This window comes from Marmota flaviventris, chromosome 3, assembly GCF_047511675.1.
Source record: "Marmota flaviventris isolate mMarFla1 chromosome 3, mMarFla1.hap1, whole genome shotgun sequence".
Taxonomy (NCBI): Eukaryota; Metazoa; Chordata; class Mammalia; order Rodentia; family Sciuridae; genus Marmota; species Marmota flaviventris.
The window spans coordinates 89,314,133-89,334,183 of NC_092500.1; the positions used below are offsets into that span (position 1 = coordinate 89,314,133).

Genomic DNA, 20,051 nt, shown 5'->3' on the forward strand with positions numbered 1-20,051 from the left:
AATGGTGCCACCCAGTCTTCCATTGCTGGCACCATACTCCTTTTCTTACAGATGTCTCATTTAACCTATGTGAAACTAACTCTGTATTGGGATGCCCTCCCTCTAGGACATCCTCTCACCCTATTCAGATTCAAATATCTTACATCAGACCTCTGCCCTGAGACCACATTCCTCATGCCATAGGGATGTCTTCCTCACCCTGTTCAGTTCTGATACTTATACTAGGATATTCCATTGTGGGTGTCCTTTTTATACTCAGTAATGGTCAATCTTATGTATGAACTTAGCCAGGCCACAATACCCATATTTGGGGTCAATCATCATTCTGGATATTTCTTTGAAGGTATTTATTTTTAGATGAGATTGTAGACTTTGAGTAAAATACATTACCTTTTATCTTGAAAAAACTGCATTTATCCAAAGAAATTTATCCTGCAGTTTGCCTCTGGATTTGAAGTACAGCACAAGTTATTACACTGTATCACACATGAGCTTTTGGGGTACACTGATGGATACTACATGGCCAAACTCGTGGTACCAGCAAGGGGTGATGGGGAATTAGAAAAGAAAGACTCTCACACACAAATATGAAGATGAAATAGCTGGGACCAATTAGAGGGCTGCTCTCTGATGTAGAAGCAAATCTAAAGGGTTATGTCAACAATCTTATTTATATATGTGTCATTATCAGGTTACAGACTATAGAAGCATTATTCTTTGTATTCAGGAAAGTCACAGAACTACAAAGATCTGTGCAGCTTTCTCATAGTTGAAATGTGCAATGATAGGAGCTTTGTGTAGCACTCAAGGAAGCCCATTGTTTAAATTTACTCTTAAGCAGTCAGGCTCAAGAATAGCAGAGCTGATGAAACATTGTTGTTGCCTAGCATGATAATTCCTCTATCCCTGGGAGCTATTTGCCTGAGATCAAGGTCAAAGCTGATAAGACTCTTGCACAGAGCCTCCTCAGGCAGGGAATTACCATAACAGCTAGGCATCCTGTGCCCTTGCACAGAAACATTCCCAGGCAGTAGGATTGCCTCAGGTGTGAAGTCATCAGAGACCCCCAGTCTCAGTTACTGCTCTCCCATTTTCTGTCACAGCTCTTCACAGGACCCTCATATTTAAACTATAACATTCCAACCCTGCCCCCCCAAAATTCATGCCCATCTCATAAAGCAATATACATTTAGTCCATTTCCAAGAGTCCCATTCTCATAATAGTTCCAGCATTAGACAAAAGTCCAAGTCCAAAATCTCATTGAAGAGTAAAGTGAACTCATGAAGGTTATCCCTTGTAAAGATCAAAAGCAAGTCAGTATTCAATATATAATGGCATAGAGTAAATGTTTCATTTCACAAGAGAGGAATAGGGACATAGAAGATTTGGGACCAAAGAAAGATCAAAATCCAGCTGGTCACACAAAATCCAGTTGGACATCCTATAACTCCATATCTAGCATCTGGGGCACATGGTATTGTGATATTCTTTCCAAAGGGATTGTGAAGCTTCACTTTCATGTCCTTGCTGGTTTCAGCCCACATGGCTTCTCTCATGGCTTGTCTCTGCTCAGTTACCACAGTTTTCTATGGAAGATGTCCCATGTTAATGGATTTTTGTTAATTTCAGGAGGTCTCCACTGCAGCTTTGGCTTCCTTCTCACATCTTCATGCATCAACTTTTCAGGGACAGTGCATAGGGACTCTGACTCGGCTCCACTTTTTCTGGCCTCCCAGGTCTTCCTTTGAAATCTCAGTGAAATCTTCATGACCCCCAAACTCCAGCATCCTTCATTCCTGAAGAACCAACACCACATGATTAATGCCAAGGCAAGCCTCCTGGGACCACAGCTGCAGCAGCCTCTAAGTACCTGGGTATCTGATCATGATGGGAAAAACATTCTGAAGCCCTTCTTATGTAAGCAGTGTGCCCCCCCTTATCAAAGAAAATTTTGCTTTTAAACCTTTGAGCCTGTAATGGGTATGGCCTTGCAACTTCTGAGATGCCTTTAAGCCATCTTTCCTATTGTTTCTGAGTAAAGTTCTTAGCATTACTTAGTAGCTATAATGTCTTTAATAACAGCAACTTCCTCAGCCCCAGTTTTACTCACAGTTTTCTAGCCAAACTTCAAAAATGTCAGATATTTTTGGTTCTGATTATCACAGCAATCTTGGCTAAAAGCCACACACAATACACATGCCACCCCAGAATACTGTGCTGTCTTGAAATTCCTTCTGCCTGATTAATTACTACATCACCTTTAAATTCAACCTCACAAAAAGGTTCAGGACATGGGGAAAATGTAGGCAATCTCTTTTCCAGAATATAATACAAATGGCCTCTAGTCCAGTTTCCAATAGAGTCCTTCTTCTCTGAAACTCCATGAGCCCAATCTTTACTGTCCACAGTCCCATCAGCATTCTGGTCTTCTGAGCTCCCACAAGAATTATTCATTAAGCATACAACATTCTAAAGTTGATCCAGCTTTCATCTCTAAACTTTTCAAAATTTCTGTTCAGACAAACCAGCTCCAAAGACCTTTGAACCACATGGTCAGGTTAGTCACAGCAACAACCTCACTTCTCAGTAACAATTTCTGTTTTAGGCAGCTTTTTTGTCATGTGACAAAAACAACATAGAGGCAGAAATGTTTATTCCAGCTCAGTTTCAGAGGTTCAGTTCAATATGGGTTGACTCCATAGCTCTGGGCCCACAGTGAGGAAGAACATCATGGCAGAAAGGTATGGCAAAGGAAAGCAGCTTAAGACATGGTAACCAGGAAGTAGAAAGGTTATTTATGGGGGATTTTCAAGATGATGGAACAGAGATGGTCACTTTCCTGGCTGCTTCATGGCATGAAATCTAGAAAGCAGACAGGCAGCTTCTCAGAATGGTGGGTGAACAATAAAGGGAGGGGGAGCTTTACTGGTATTTAAAACTGGACATTCAAAGCATATCAGGGACTCAGGAGTTTAGATATAATAAAACAAGAAAGAAATCTCCAGCAGCACAGCTGCTGCTGTGGCTAGGCTGTAAACACCTCATTTTCCCTGAGGAAAATGAAGGGGTAAGAGAATTAAAGGAACCTGCATTTTTAGGAGGACAGAGGGCATGTCTGAGTATGGATCATTTAGAGATCAGGGACATTGCTCGACTATGAAAGTTGTGCTGCACTATACCCTTGTGGGGAAAGAGGCTGCCATTACTCCCAGTGGTGTGCAGAAGACAAAGGAAGAAACCATTTTACAGCTGTGGCACAGAGGCCAGCAGCTGTGGGAGCCAATTTCTGACAAACCCAACTTTGGCCTGAAATAGAGGTTCAGTATACACACACTGAACAAAATAAAGTGTTTTTAAGGGACCAAGAGAAAATCAAACTCCCTGTGAGGTTTGTTCATATTTCTCTCACCCTTTTTTTAAAGCACTGTAACCATAAAAAGTTCTCTTTGGCAATAAACCATGTAGTATATGAAATCTTTAAAGAGAGAGAGAGAGAGAGAGAGAGAGAGAGAGAGGAGAGAGAGAGAGAGAGAATATCAAACATAGAGAGACATTTACATAGGTGACAACTGGTTATGAAAACCCAACCAGCTCTACCCCTTTCCCTCCAATCTGGCTGTTTGCAGGACCAGCTGGTAGAGATACATCTGGCCAGGAATTGAGAAGAGCAGGGCAGGAATGATTGAGTTTGGATACAAAACCCAAGATCAGAAAACATGGGGGCCACAGGTGACATAGGGGACTAAGAATTGTCTCCTCCACCACACGAGTGGAACCCAGGTGAGATCCCTGGGGTACAGTCATCTAGAGTGAACCAGCAATTACTGGGCACTGGAGGTACACTGATTTAAAGTCTCCAGACAAGTTGGCATTCAGCAAAGAGCATGGAGTCCATGTAAGCCTAAACTCTGCCTCCAAGAATTCCACCTGTGAGATTACCTCTCTCACTCCAGCAATCTGAGGTTGAAGCATCATGCACCTAAAACTGCTGAGAAGAGAAGCTGGGACTTTTTTGAACTCCAACCAAAAGAATTTTTAAACTTTTCATCAAGGGTGTTTTTTTTTTTTTTTTTTTTTTTCATTTTTTTTCTTCTTACTTTTTCCCCTTGTTTTTTCTCTATTTAATCATGATCTTAAAGATACATGGACATTTATACATATCCATGTTTGGTTTTTTTTCCTCATTTCAAGCATTTTTGAAGCCAGCTATTTTTCATGGATCAGAGGACTACATTTGATTATTATATTTTAGTTCTGTTTTATACTCTTTTATTTTTATTTTTTGTAATTTTTACTTTACATTTGTATTTTTCTCTTACTGTTTCCCCTGCTTCTCTTTCTCTCTTTTCTTCCACTAACAGCCAATATCTATTGTTCTTTCACTCATTTTAAAATTTTTTACTTCTATCTTCTCTCCCCATCCCTCATAATCATCACATCCTATATCACTTCTGTTTTCTCCCTTTCTACCATTTGAAATTGTAAATGCTTTTGCAAACTTGCTATTTTTATTGTAGGCAATAACTGATCATATCTTTTGCTTATTGTGACAATTAATATTGTAACTTTCATAGTAGGAACTATTTGGTTTAATGCTATATACTCTTTGCATTGGTTGTTGTTATTATTTGTCTCCCCCTAAACAGTGAGATATTAGAAACATTCAGGAATTATAAGTCCACAGAGTAGAAACTCTACTGCCTCAGATCCATACTGTTAGGTGGGTAGACACACAAACAATATGAAAAAGCAAGGGAACAAATTCCACCAGACAAATCAAGATGCTCCAATAACACAATCCATCAACACCACAGTAGAAGAAATATCAGAGAAGAAGTTTAGAATGCACATAGGTAAACTGATCTGTGAAGTAAAAGGTGGCATAAAAAGTGAAATCAGAAAATACCGGAAGTAAAAGATCACTTCAATAAAGAGATAGAGATGATGGAAAAGAATAAGCAGGAATTCTTGAAATGAAGGGATCAATAAACCAAATTAAAAATTCAATCGAAAACATCACCAACCAATTAGATCACTTAGAGGACAGAGTTTCAGGCAATGAAGACAAAATATATAATCTTGGAAACAAAGTTGATCATGGAAAAAAATGTTAAGAGACAATGAACAGAACTTCCAAGAAATATGAGATAACATGAAAAGACCAAATTTAAGACTTATTGGGATAGATAAAGGCTTAGAGATACAAACAAAGGAAATGCACAGTCTTTTCAATGAAATAATATCAGAAAGTTTCCAAAACTTACAGAACAAAATGGAAAATCAAATTCAGGAGGCTTACAGCATCCCAAATATACAAAATTACAACAGACCACACCAAGGCACATTATTATGAAAATGGCTGGCATACAGAATAAGGATAGAATTTTAAAAGCCACTAGAGAAAAATTACATGTAACATTTAGAGGGAGACCAATCCAAATCTCAGCTGATCTCTCAACCCAAACCCTCAAAGCTAGGAAGGAGGTCTTGGAATAATATATATCAAACTCTAAAAAGCTTTTTCTCAGCAAAGGAAACAATCAATAATGTAAGGAAAGAGCCTACAGATTGGGAGAAAATCTTTACCAAATGCACTTCTGATAAAGCATTAATCTCTAGGATATATAAAGAACTCAAAAAACCAAATAACCCAATCAATAAATTGGCTAAAGAACTGAACAGACACTTCACAGAAGAAGAAATACAGCTGATCAACAAATATACAAAAAAGTGTTCAATGTCTCTAGCAATTAGAGACTAAGATTTTATTTCTATCCAGTTAGAATAACAATCATCAAGAATACAGGAAACAATAAATGTTGGCAAGGATGTAGGAAAAAAGATATATTCATATATTACTGATGGGACTGAAAATTGGTACAACCACTATGGAAAGCAGTATGGAGATTCCTCAAAAAACCTGGAATGGAATCACCATTTGACATAGATATCCCACGCCTCAGTTTATACCCAAAGGACTTAAAATCATCATACTACAGTAATGGAGCCATATCAATGTTTATAGCAGATCAATTCACAATAGCTAAACTATGGAACCAACCTCGGTGTCCTTCAATAGATGAATGAACAAAGAAAATGTGGCATATATATTCAATGGAATATTAATCATATTTAAAGAAGAATGAAATTACGGCATTTGCCAGTAAGTGGATGACATTGGAGAATATCATGCTAAGCAAAATAAGCCAATCCCCTCAAACCAAAGGCCAAATGTTTTCTCTAATATGTGGATGCTAATTCACATTAAATGGGGGGGGGGGCTAGAGAAGAATAGAGTTACCTTTGATTAGGTAGAGGGAAATAAAGGAAGGGGAGGAGAGAGGATATGGGCATAGAAAGGATAGTAGAATGAAACAGACATTATTACCTTATGTATATAGGTGACTGTATGGCCAATGCAATTCTATAACATGTACACTCAGAAAAATGAGAAATTATATCCTATCTATGTCTACTATATCAAAGTGCATAAATGCATCATATTGTCATTCATAAAAAAAAATTTTAAAAGAAAATAAATGCCATCCAAGAATACTATACCCAGCAAAATTAAGCTTCAAATTGACAATGAAATAAAAACATTACATAAGAAAAAAAGTTAAAAGAATTAACAACTAGAAAGCCTGCACTATAAAACATACTCAAATAAGATATTTCATGAAGAAATGAAAAGTCAAAGTGAAAACAAGCAAAGTGAGGAACTACACTAAAATAACAATGAATCAATAGAGAAACAGATTCAAATTAAAAGCCAGAAATAAATCAAAATGACAGGGAGTAAAAATCATATCTTGGGCTAGGATTGTGGCTCAGCAGTAGAGCACTCGCCTAGCACAAGCAGGACCCATGTTCGATTCTCAGCACCACATAAAACTAAAGGCATTGTGTTGTGTCCATCTACAAAAAAAAAAAAAAAAGATTTTCTTTCTTTCTCTCTCTCTCTCTTAAAAAAATCATATCTCAATAGTAACATTGAATATAAATGGCCTAAACTCATCAATTAAAAGACATAGACTGGCATATTGATTTTAAAAACAAGACCCAATAATATGCTATCTCTAAGAGACTCACCTCATAGGCAAACACATATACTGAAGGTATAAGGATGGGAAAAAACATATCATTCACATGGATCTTGTCAACAAGTGAAGGTTTCTATCCTTATATCAGATAAAGTAGTCTTCAAGCCAAAGTTAATCAGAAGATACAAAGATGGACATTTCATACTGCTTAAGGAAATTATACATCAACAAGACATAACAATCATAAATATTTATGCCCCAAACAATGGAGCATCTACATACATCAGAAAAAACTTCTCAATTTCAAGAATCAAATAGACCACAACACAATAATACTGGGTGACTTTAACACACCTCTCTCACCACTGGACAAATTCTACAAAAAAAAAAAAAAACACCTAAATAAATAAGCTATAAAACTAAAAAAATATGATTAATAATTTAGAATCAACAGACATATAAAGAATATTTCAACCATCAACAAGTGAAAATACACTTTCTTCTCAGCAATACATGGACCCTTCTCTAAAATAGACCATATCTTAGTCCACCAAGCAATTTGTAGCAAATACAAAAAAAAAAACCAAAAAACAGAGATAATACCTTGCATTCTACGAGATCATAATAGAATGAAATTAGAAATCAATGGTAAAATTAAAAAATAAAACTAACTTACTAACTGGAGACTTGTGCATGTGAGGCAAGCACTCTACCAACTGAGCTACATCCCCAGCCCTATACTAAATGTATTCTTATCACCCAAGTATATAAGCCTCTAAAGTATAACATCTAAAAGAACATTTTACCAGCTGGTATCCTCCAAACTAAAGTTCTCTGTAAAAAAAACGTCTCTTACAAACTTGTGTAAAAATAACAATTTAGTTAAAATTTTATTTATATCATTTACTATTTTATAATTAGATAAAAATTACCTGTTATAAGTCATAAGATGTTTTGTTACTCTTTCCACTGGGATGGGAACTTAAATTCATTTGAAAAAAAGAGGATAAGGAGAGCCTGGTTTATTTAGAGATTAACAATATGGGATGTAAACAAATTTTGCAACTTTCCCACAAAAAGAGGTCAAAAGCTCTCTTAATGTGTTTGATTTATGTTTCAGATGTGGTGTTAAATTGTGTTAACTGATTCATATAGACTCATAAATGATATATAAAACCTTTATAAAATAATATTTTAAAAAGAGAATAAATCAGTTTCAAAAATAAAACACCTAAGATTTTTCAAGAGGCCATATCACCTAAGTTAAGACTCTGTCTCTCATCTTATTCCATGTTAAGATACCTACTCAAGTTCATTTAAAATTAAGTTTAAAAACATAGACTTTTGCTATAAAAAATACTGTGATCTTAAAATAAAAATATATAGCTAATTAAAAATTTGAGATTACAAAAAAATTATGTTCCTTGGTTCATAACTATTGTACAAACTCAATGTGTTTTTACTCTTGTTAATTTCATTTTGTATTTTGTAAACTTTCTAATCCCCAAGACCACGTTAGTGTAAAGCAGGCTTACTTATCCCTTTAGTGATAATTTTTAAAAGGGGGGTAGGATAGAACACCACAAAGTTGTTTGAATCATGCTGTTTTTGTTTTAAATTTTTAAAATTGTAATGTTAAAGATCACACTGCTGCTGAGCAACACACAACTCCCACCACAATAGGCCTGTCAGGCTTAGTCTAGTAGAAAGACTTATGAATAGGACAATAAAATGGACCAGATCAGGTAATAATATGTGGTAGAGACCATGCTTGTGTCTTTTCAGAGGGTGTGGCTCATCCTATCTTGGTGCCTGAACATGCTGTTCATCATCACCATGGAAGATTTGAAGCTGCAGTTCAGGCAACTGGGGTTTGAGCTGGAGTTGTTGGTACTAGACCCTACTGGGAACAAGAAGCTGAGAGGAAAGAAGAGGAAGGCTAAGAAGACTGCAGACACAGAATGCCAATCTGTTAATGTGGGGACAACTGAAGAACCTGACACATGAGGCTCAACACATAATCAAATAGCAGGAAGACCCTAAGTCTCCAGCCACCATGTATGTGAATCCTGCATGACTTGATGAACATACTTAGTGATTTAAATGGATGTAATCTTTGGAACATATTAAAACATTCAATATGGTACATTTTGGGAAATGTGTTTGCAACTAATTCTATTTTGTGTTATAACAACGGTATGCTATATCTTCCAGAAAGAAATCTGAGAACTTCAAATAATAGCCCATCACTTGTATGTAAATAAAAAAAATAAAAAAGGGGAAATGTTGGGAGTGGTGAATGCACAATCATCTTTGAACTGCTGAGAAACTGAGGTGATGCCTCTCTTGGGAATTTCTTGGTACAAAGGCACCTAGAAAACTACCCAGTTGTATAGTGATGCCCTATTCAAAAGGAAATTCTGTGCTTACCATGGAGTTTATCAGTTAATGACCTAAGGTTCAAATACCTATTGCCTGAGGGTGGAGAATTGTAGGTTCAAGCTGATGACTGTAATGGTATATTCATACTTTTGACCTCAGTTCTGTATTAAAGTAACTTTCTAATAATGAATCCCTTTGATGCTGAAACCTATGTAATAAACATGCTGAGCTGACTTGTCATCATTATACTCCATCAGAGTGTGGTGCCCACCAGGTCCCAGCTTTTTCTCTCGCTGTGTGTCTATTCATTATTTCTAATATCCTATTGCCTCTATCCAGTTTCCTGAGGCCACAACAGAGAGAACTCTCTGATATGTGTGTGCTGACGCTCCACAGGCAGTGGGTAGGAGTGGAGGTTCACTGGATTGGACAGGGGAAATGTGGGGGAGGGAAGGAAGATGGGAATGAGAAAGACAGTAGAATGGATCAGACATGTTTCCTATGTTTATATGTGAATACACAACCAGTGTAACTTCACATCATGTACAACCACAAAAATTGGAAGTTATACTCCATGTATGTATGATGTGTCAAAGTACATTCCATTGTCACGTACCAAAAAATTTTTAAAAATGTAAATATGTAAAAAAAGAGATTTACTGTAGGATTTGGGCATCTATTTTTTAAAAAGAAAACTGTCTTTAGATTTTCAAATAAAATAATTCATCTTATCAAAATGACATGTCAAGCTTAGTAAATTAAAAGACATACTTTACTGTCATCAATTTTGACAACTAAATGACTGAAATAAAACTTAGGAGAGATACATTCTTTCTATTAGTAAAGACATATGTCTTAGAATGGCTAATATGGGGGGATACATAGATATCTTTAATATGAGTGGAAAATCTTATTCTTTTCATAATTCTGTATGTTTTCTTAAAACTCAGACCTAGTTCAGTGTATAACTTCTACATGTTTGCCACACTGGAAATATAATGGCAATTATTCAAAATATTGATTGTATTTTCTTCACATTTGTTCTTATTAGTGTTATTTGCTATTTTCTTTATCACATGTTCAGAGACCTCCTGTTAATAAATAAATTATATTTGAAGTATGAGTAATACTGCTTATTAAAAAAAATGTGTATTTAAAATTAGACAGCTGGACTCTGTTTGGATGATCCCAATTTTGTTGTCAACATTCAAAGCATTGTAATCAGGAGCCAGTTGAACATATAGCTTCTTCTCTTCCTCAGACCTGATCAGCTTGTTTGATCTGATGTTTGTTGGCCTTGACATCCACAATGACTGAAGACACCATTGTGTTGTTGTCTTCAGTCTTCTTCATAACTGACCCAGTGGTCAGGTGGAACTTGATGGCAGAGTGCACAGGCTTGTTTCTCTTAAGCGTGCTTTTCCGAGGATATTTGGGCTGCCTCCAGAGCCACAATGTCTTGAGCCACCAAAAGGTAGGTGAAGTAGGGATCTTCTTCTTTATATGGCTGTGGATGCCCTTTAACATGCTTTCTTGGCCTTCAAAGCTTTTGCTTTGGCTTCAGCTTTGGGAGGGGAGGAGCTTCCTTCTTAGTTTTTGGTGCCATCTTGGTGAAAAGCCTTAGGTATTTTGCTATTGCAACATGAAACAACAGGATGCCATATAAGTTAGTATAACAACTCTGCTGAAAAAAGTTTTAATAAGCTGCTAAAGACCAAGTATGGCTAGGCATACAAAAGGGAAGCCCCTGAAGCTGCAGACATAATGGGATTTATACCTCTTGTAGTTGATTCCTCCCAGAACTCCACCAGCCACCATAGGGAAAATTAGAAAGAGTCTAGAGAAAGCCGCATTGATGTCGCCTGGGAAAGAAACAGTAAATACTGCTCAAGATCTCTTCAAAACCGATCTCTCTTTTTATTCCTAATGAAAAAAAGTTTTAATCTCCTGTGGGGAGGGGCAACACAACTATAGCTTGAAGGTACTGGTGAAGACTTCTGTAGCTAGGAAAGCAAGCCAGCAAAAAAAGGCAGCCCCCCCCCCGCCCCCACCACTAGGTTCACAATCTCACCTAAACACATCCATCCCCCGCTTTTCCCCAACCCCTGTGCTGATGAGCATCAGGTAAGATAAGAGTGGAATGTAACTGGAAGGAAACAAGAGACTGATTGCTTCTGGAAAACAGGGCAAAGGGGCAAACCAAAGCAACAGAGGGAACATACCTTAAATATAAGGATTCCCTTTCAGCTCTTGATACATCCAGGGCAACCATAACCACAACACACTTCAAATCCAGCCCCACATTTGATGCAACCCCCAAGTGCAGGCATAGCAGGAGAGATGTGGTCATTTCCACATATGAAAAGTTCATTGCAACATTAATCATGCTGTGCTGTATTTGCGAATTTCAACAAAAAATTCTGGGACTTAAAAAGACAATAAGACAGGGAGCTGGGATTGTGGCTGAGTGGTAGAGCGTTTGCCTAGCATGTGTGAGGCACTGAGTTTGATTCTTAGCACTGCATATAAATAAATAAATAATAAAGATATTTTTTAAAAGACAATAAAGCAGTCTGAATAGACAAAGCAATCATCAGAACCAAACCTCGGCTACAATACACATGGTGGAATTATCAGACAAATCCTTTTTTTAAAATGCATATGACTCAAAGGAACATTCTTGTAGAAAGTTTAGACATTTTCTGTGGGGAGCCACCATGGATGAACACGCTTTTAAGTCCTGATGCACTGGGGTCCTGAACAATTACTGCACTCCACAATAACTTGGGCTTTACGCCAGGTCTGATAACAAGGTGTGGCTCCAGGTGTAGATGTCACCCGCTGGGGTTGAGTTATACTTACCTGTTCCTTTGTAATCTTAACCCTTCTGCCTTTTTTTGGGTAGAATGTTTTAAGAAACAGTATCCCCCAAACAAAAGCCTACTTCCAAAAACATTCCCTCTCTCTCATCACCCTCTCGAGAACTTCTCTTGTCCCCCTTTTTGGGGCACCTGAGGCTGGGAGATGGTGAAGCCATCCTGAAGCTTATAAAAGGTATTCTGTGTTATTTTGCATCACCCCAAATTCACATGAGTGAGTTTAGTTGAGCTGCCCACACTGGTTGCAGGTGGCAATTTACAATCCTTATTGATAAGATCAGTTCTAAACAAATTAGGGAATAGATAGATTTTTTTTCTGTTTTTAATCTCACTTTTCTTTGAACATTTTTCTTGCTGTGTGAATATCCTCATTTTCTTCATTTCCATTTCTATCAAAAACCTGCTTCTTCAAAACAATGAGGGCTAGGGATATCAGCAGTACAGCCTATGCTTAAATGCTTGAGACTGTGTTCTAGCCCCAGCACCAAATAACAAAAACAACAAAATGATTGCAATTGCACACTGTGAAGTGATTAATAATATTATCTCTTCCAATTTCACTGAAGTCCAAGTCTTAATTCACAGGGATAAACTTCTAGACTGGTTAGGTGTATGAAGTGTGTGGGGGGTAGTAGTCAAGAGTGCTCTATAGTTTTGCTGAAATCACATCATTTTTGTAATCATCTTCTCATCAGATTAGTTTTTGTTACCCGGATGGTAAGCATAGCCTATTCAGGAAGGGTAGAAGGCACACAAGAGCAAAATGAGAGTGACCACTAACAAATTTCATATTAATGATTCTCAGCAATATTTTTTTGGTAAAATCTCCAGTAGTACATGTGTTGAAATTGAAAGAGAGGATTCAGCCATAGAACAGGTAATTTCAGGCTGCCATTCGCCTGCGGCTTGCAGACAAATTACTCAGGCTCAGTGCTAAATAACCCGTGGAAACTGCTTCTTGGAGCCTGCTCTTATCAGAGCATACACCGAGCACGGAGCGGCCGAGTTCCGGCTCCCGGAACTGCTCTGGCCCAGGGCTAAGGAGCCCGCGGAAACTGCTTCTCGGTCCGGGTCCTGCTGAGTACTGTGGAGGTAAATACCAACCGAGACTTCGTGGGCAGTGGCAACAGGACTGAGACGGGGCCTGTGAGGGCCGGTCAGGACTCACCTGTTGCTTTGGTCACCCGGCAAAGGGAATGAAATGCTGCCATTCGCATAGGATACCAACATGGCAGAGATCTGATGTCATCAGAAAGCGGCGGAGGAGAGAACTTCATCAATACCAGCGGCGACAGAAACAGTTGGTCTCCTGGTAGGGAGGGTGAGTCACAGACACCCGAGTCTCTCTCGCTTTGTCTTCGAGCCAGAGGGGAGGAGCCGGGCCGCCGCCCGCACCCGGAGCAGGCCCAGCGGCTTGCCGGCGTGGTGGTCCCGTGACCCCAATTGGAGAGGGGGCGGAGCGGAGCCGCCACCCGCGCCCACAAGGTGGGCAGACCTGCGACCGACCCGCAGAACAGGCCCAGTGGTCCGCGGGCGTGGTAGGAGGGGCAGGGCAGAGCCGCCACCCGCGCCTGCAAGGTAAGCAGACCTGCCACAGACCGGCGGATCAGGCCCAGCGGCCTGCCAACGTGGTACACACGTCACCTCAACTGGAGTAGGGGCAGAGCAGAGCCTTCGCCCACGCCCGGATCAGGCCCAGCGGCCCGCCGGTGTGGTGGTCATGTGACCCCAATTGGAGTGGGGGCAGAGCAGAACCGCCACCCGTGCCCGCAGGATGGGCAGACCTGCGACAGACCGGCGGATCAGGCCCAGCGGCCTGCAGGCGTACACACGTCACCCCAATTGGAGTAGGGGCAGAACAGAGCCGCCACCCGTGCCCGAAAGGTGGGCAGACCTGCGACCGACCAGTGGGACAGGCCCAGTGGCCTGCCGGTGCGACAGACACATCACCCCATTTGGAGTAGGGGCAGAGCAGAGCCGCCGCCCGTGCCCGCAAGGTAGGCAGACCTGCAACCGACCAGTGGAACAGGCCCAGCGGCCGGCCAGGGTTGTAGGCACGTCACCCCAATTGGAGTAGGAGCAGAGCAGAGCCTTCACCTGTGCCCGGAACAGGCCCAGCGGTCCGCGGGTGTGGTAGACAAGTCACACCAATTGGAGGGGGGGCAGAGCAGAGCCACCGCCCGCGCCTGCAGGGTAGGCAGACCTGCAACCGACCGGCGGATCAGGCCCGGTGGCCTGCCGGCGTGGTACACACGTCACCCCAATTGGAGTAGGGGCAGAGCAGAGCCGCCGCCCGCACCTGGAACAGGCCCAGTGACCTGCCGGCGTGGTAGTCACGACACCCCAATTGGAGTAAGGGCAGAGCAGAGCTGCTGCCCGCGCCTCCAAGGTAGGCAGACCAGCGACTGACCGGCAGAACAGGCCCAGGGATCCGCGGGCGTGGTAGACACCTCACACCGATTGGAGGAGGGGCAGAGCAGAGCCGCCGCCCATGCCTGCAAGAAAGAAATGAAAGCAGTATGAAAAGACAAGGAAAGAAAGGACCACAAGCAATGCAGGTCAACTCAACTTTAGAAGAGGTAACAGCTGCAGCAGATGGAATGTCAGATAAAGAATTCAGGATATACATGCTTCAGATGATCTGGAGTATCAAGGAAGACATTAGACAGCAAAATCAGACAATGAAAGATCACTTCAACAATGAATTACACAAACAAATCCAGGAAGCAAAGATCAACTATACAGGGAGATAGAGGTTATAAAAAACAAACAAACAGAAATTCTAGAAATGCAGGAAGCAATAAACCAACTTAAAAACTCAATGGAGAATACTACCAGCAGAGTAGAACACTTAGAAGATAGAACATCAGACAATGAAGACAAAGTATTTCAACTGGAAAAGAACATAGACAGCTCAGCAAGACTGTTAAGAAACCATGAGCAGAACATCCAAGAAATATGGGATAACATAAAGAGACCAAACTTAAGAGTCATTGGGATACAGGAAGGTATAGAGCTCCAAACCAAAGGAATGAGCAATCTATTCAATGAAATAATACGAGCAAACTTCCCAGACTTGAAGAATGAGACAGAATCCCAAATCCTAGAAGCCTACAGGACGCCAAATGTGCAAAATCATAAGAGATCCACACCTAGACACATTATAATGAAGATGCCCAACATACAGAATAAGGAGAGAATTTTAAAAGCTACAAGAGAAAGGAAGCAGATTACATTTAGGGGTAAGCCAATCAGGATAACAGCTGATCTTTCAACACAGACTCTGAAAGCTAGAAGATCCTGGAATAACATATTTCAAACACTGAAAGAAAATGGGTTCCAACCAAGAATTGTGTATCCAGCAAAATCAAGCTTCAGGATGGAAGATGAAATTAAAACCTTCCACGATAAACAAAAGTTTAAAGAATACGCAGCTAGAAAACCATCTCTTCAAAACATCCTCGGCAAAGCATTACAGGAAGAGGAAATGGAAAATAACAATGAAAACCAACAGTGGGAGGTAGGACAGTAAAGGGGGGGGGGAAATAATCAAAGAGGAAAACAAACCATGTTTAGTAACAGAAATAAACAAATATGGCTGGAAGAACAACCCATATCTCAATAATAACCCTAAATGTTAATGGCTTAAACTCACCAATTAAGAGACACAGGCTAGTAGAATGGATCACAAAACAAGACCCAACAATATGCTGCCTACAGGAGACGCATTTGATAGGAAAAGACATACATAGGCTGAAGGTGAAAGGTTGGGAAAAATCATATCACTCATATGGACTTCGGAAACAAGCAGGAGTGTCCATACTCATATCAAATAAAATAGATTTCAAGCCCAAGTTAATCAAAAGGGATAAAGAGGGACACTACATACTGCTTAAGGGAACCATACACCAACAAGATATAACAATCATAAATATATATGCCCCAAACAATGGTGCAGCTATGTTCATCGAACAAACTCTTCTCAAGTTCAAGAGTCTAATAGACCACCATACAATAATCATGGGAGACTTCAACACACCTCTCTCGCCACTGGACAGATCTTCCAAACAAAAGTTGAATAAGGAAAATATAGAACTCAATAACACAATTAATAGCCTAGACTTAATTGACTATATAGAATATACCACCCAACATCAAGCAGTTACACTTTTTTCTCAGCAGCACATGGATCCTTCTCAAAAATAGATCATATATTATGTCACAGGGCAACTCTTAGACAATATAAAGGAGCAGAGACAATACCATGCATCTTATCTGATCATAATGGAATGAAACTGAAAATCAACGATAAAAGAAGGAAGGAAAAAGCATACATCACTTGGAGAATGAACAATGGGTTACTGAATGATCAATGGGTTATAGAAGACATCAAGGAGGAAATTAAAAAATTCTTAGAGATAAATGAAAACACAGACACAACATATCGGAATCTATGGGACACATTGAAAGCAGTTCTAAGAGGAGAATTCATTGCTTGGAGTTCATTCCTTAAAAAAAGAAAAAACCAACAAATAAATGATCTCATACTTCATCTCAAAATCCTAGAAAAAGAAGAGCAAAACAACAGCAAAAGAAGTAGAAGGCAAGAAATAATTAAAATCAGAGCTGAAATTAATGAAATCGAAACAAAAGAAACAATTGAAAAAAATTGACAAAACTAAAAGTTGGTTCTTTGAAAAAATAAACAAAATCGACAGACCCTTAGCCATGCTAGTGAAGAGAAGAAGAGAGAGAACTCAAATTACTAGCATATGGGATGAAAAAGGCAATATCACAACAGACACTTCAGAAATACAGGAGATAATCAAAAATTATTTTGAATCCTTATACTCCAATAAATTAGAAGATAGTGAAGGCATAGATAAATTTCTTAAGTCATATGATCTGCCCAGATTGAGTCAGGAGGATATAGACAACCTAAACAGACCAATATCAATTGAGGAAATAGAAGAAACCATCAAAAGACTACCAACTAAGAAAAGCCCAGGACCGGATGGTTATACAGCAGAGTTTTACAAAACCTTTAAAGAGGAACTAATACCAATACTTTTCAAGCTACTTCAGGAAATAGAAAAAGAGGGAGAACTTCCAAATTCATTCTACGAGGCCAACATCACCCTGATACCTAAACCAGACAAAGACACTTCAAAGAAAGAAAACTACAGACCAATATCTCTAATGAACCTAGATGCAAAAATCCTCAATAAAATTCTGGCGAATCGGATACAAAAACATATCAAAAAAATTGTGCACCATGATCAAGTAGGATTCATCCCTGGGATGCAAGGCTGGTTCAATATACGGAAATCAATAAATGTTATTCACCACATCAATAGACTTAAAAATAAGAACCATATGATCATCTCGATAGATGCGGAAAAAGCATTCGACAAAGTACAGCATCCTTTTATGTTCAAAACTCTAGAAAAACTAGGGATAACAGGAACATACCTCAATATTGTAAAAGCAATATATGCTAAGCCTCAGGCTAGCATCATTCTGAATGGAGAAAAATTGAAGGCATTCCCTCTAAAATCTGGAACAAGACAGGGATGCCCTCTCTCACTACTTCTGTTCAACATAGTTCTTGAAACACTGGCCAGAGCAATTAGACAGACGAAAGAAATTAAAGGCATAAAAATAGGAAAAGAAGAACTTAAATTATCACTATTTGCAGGTGAGATGATTCTATACCTAGCAGACCCAAAAGGGTCTACATGAAACTATTAGAGCTAATAAATGAATTCAGCAAAGTGGCAGGATATAAAATCAACACACATAAATCAAAGGCATTCCTGTATATCAGCGACAAATCCTCTGAAATGGAAATGAGGACAACCACTCCATTCACAATATCTTCAAAAAAATAAAATACTAGGGAATCAACCTAACAAAAGAGGTGAAAGACTTATACAATGAAAACTACAGAACCCTAAAGAGAGAAATAGAAGAAGATCTTAGAAGATGGAAAAATATACCCTGTTCATGGATAGGCAGAACTAACATCATCAAAATGGCGATATTACCAAAAGTTCTCTATAGGTTTAATGCAATGCCAATCAAAATCCCAATGGCATTTCTTGTAGAAATAGAGAAAGCAATCATGAAATTCATATGGAAAAATAAAAGACCCAGAATAGCAAAAACAATGCTAAGCAGGAAGTGTGAATCAGGCAGTATAGCGATACCAGACTTCAAACTATACTACAGGGCAATAGTAACAAAAACAGCATGGTACTGGTACCAAAACAGGCGGGTGGACCAATGGTACAGAATAGAGGACACAGAAACCAATCCACAAAACTACAACTATCTTATATTTGATAAAGGGTCTAAAAGCATGCAATGGAGGAAGGATAGCATCTTCAACAAATGGTGCTGGGAAAACTGGAAATCCATATGCAACAAAATGAAACTGAATCCCTTTCTCTTGCCATGCACAAAAGTTAATTCAACATGGATCAAGGAGCTTGATATCAAATCAGAGACACGCCGTCTGATAGAAGAAAAAGTTGGCTACGATCTACATACTGTGGGGTTGGCTCCAAATTCCTCAATAGGACACCCATAGCACAAAAGTTAATAACTAGAATCAACAAATGGGACATACTCAAACTAAAAAGTTTTTTCTCAGCAAAAGAAACAATAAGAGAGGTAAATAGGGAGCCTACATCCTGGGAACAAATCTTTACTCCTCACACTTCAGATAGAGCCCTAATATCCAGAGTATACAAAGAACTCAAAAAATTAGACAATAAGATAACAAACAACCCAATCAACAAATGGGCCAAGGACCTGAACAGACACTTCTCAGAGGAGAACATACAGTCAATCAACAAGTACATGAAAAAATGCTCACCATCTCTAGCAGTCAGAGAAATGCAAATCAAAACCACCCTAAGATACCATCTCACTCCAGTAAGATTGGCAGCCATTATGAAGTCAAAAAACAACAAGTTCTGGCGAGGATGTGGGGAAAAGGGTACACTTGTACATTGCTGGTGGGACTGCAAATTGGTGCAGCCAATTTGGAAAGCAGTATGGAGATTTCTTGGAAAGCTGGGAATGGAGCCACCATTTGACCCAGCTATTCCCCTTCTCGGTCTATTCCCTAAAGACCTAAAAAGAGCATGCTACAGGGATCCTGCTACATCGATGTTCATAGCAGCACAATTCACAATAGCAAGACTGTGGAACCCAACCTAGATGCCCTTCAATAGACGAATGGATTAAAAAAATGTGACATTTATACACAATGGAGTATTACTCTGCATTAAAAAATGACAAAATCATAGAATTTGCAGAGAAATGGATGGCATTAGAGCAGATTATGCTAAGTGAAGCTAGCCAATCCCTAAAAAACAAATGCCAAATGTCTTCTTTGATATAAGGAGAGTAACTAAGAACAGAGTAGGGACGAAGAGCATGAGAAGAAGATTAACATTAAACAGGGATGAGAGGTGGGAGGGAAAGGGAGAGAGAAGGGAAATTGCATGGAAATGGAAGGAGACCCTCAGGGTTATACAAAAGTACATACAAGAGGAAGTGAGGGGAAAGGGAAAAATAATACAAGGGGGAGAAATGAATGACATTAGAGGGGGTAGAGAGAGAAGAGGGGAGGGGAGGGGAGGGGAGGGGGGATAGTAGAGGATAGGAAAGGCAGCAGAACACAACAGACACTAGTATGGCAATATGTAAATCAATGGATGTGTAATTGATGTGATT

The 20,051-nt window shown here is 39.4% G+C and overlaps 1 pseudogene; it reads right to left on the minus strand.

The window, feature by feature from the left end:
- Positions 1-10,562: 10,562 nt before the first annotated feature.
- Positions 10,563-11,032, minus strand: LOC114091621 (large ribosomal subunit protein uL23 pseudogene; annotated as a pseudogene).
- Positions 11,033-20,051: the final 9,019 nt, after the last annotated feature.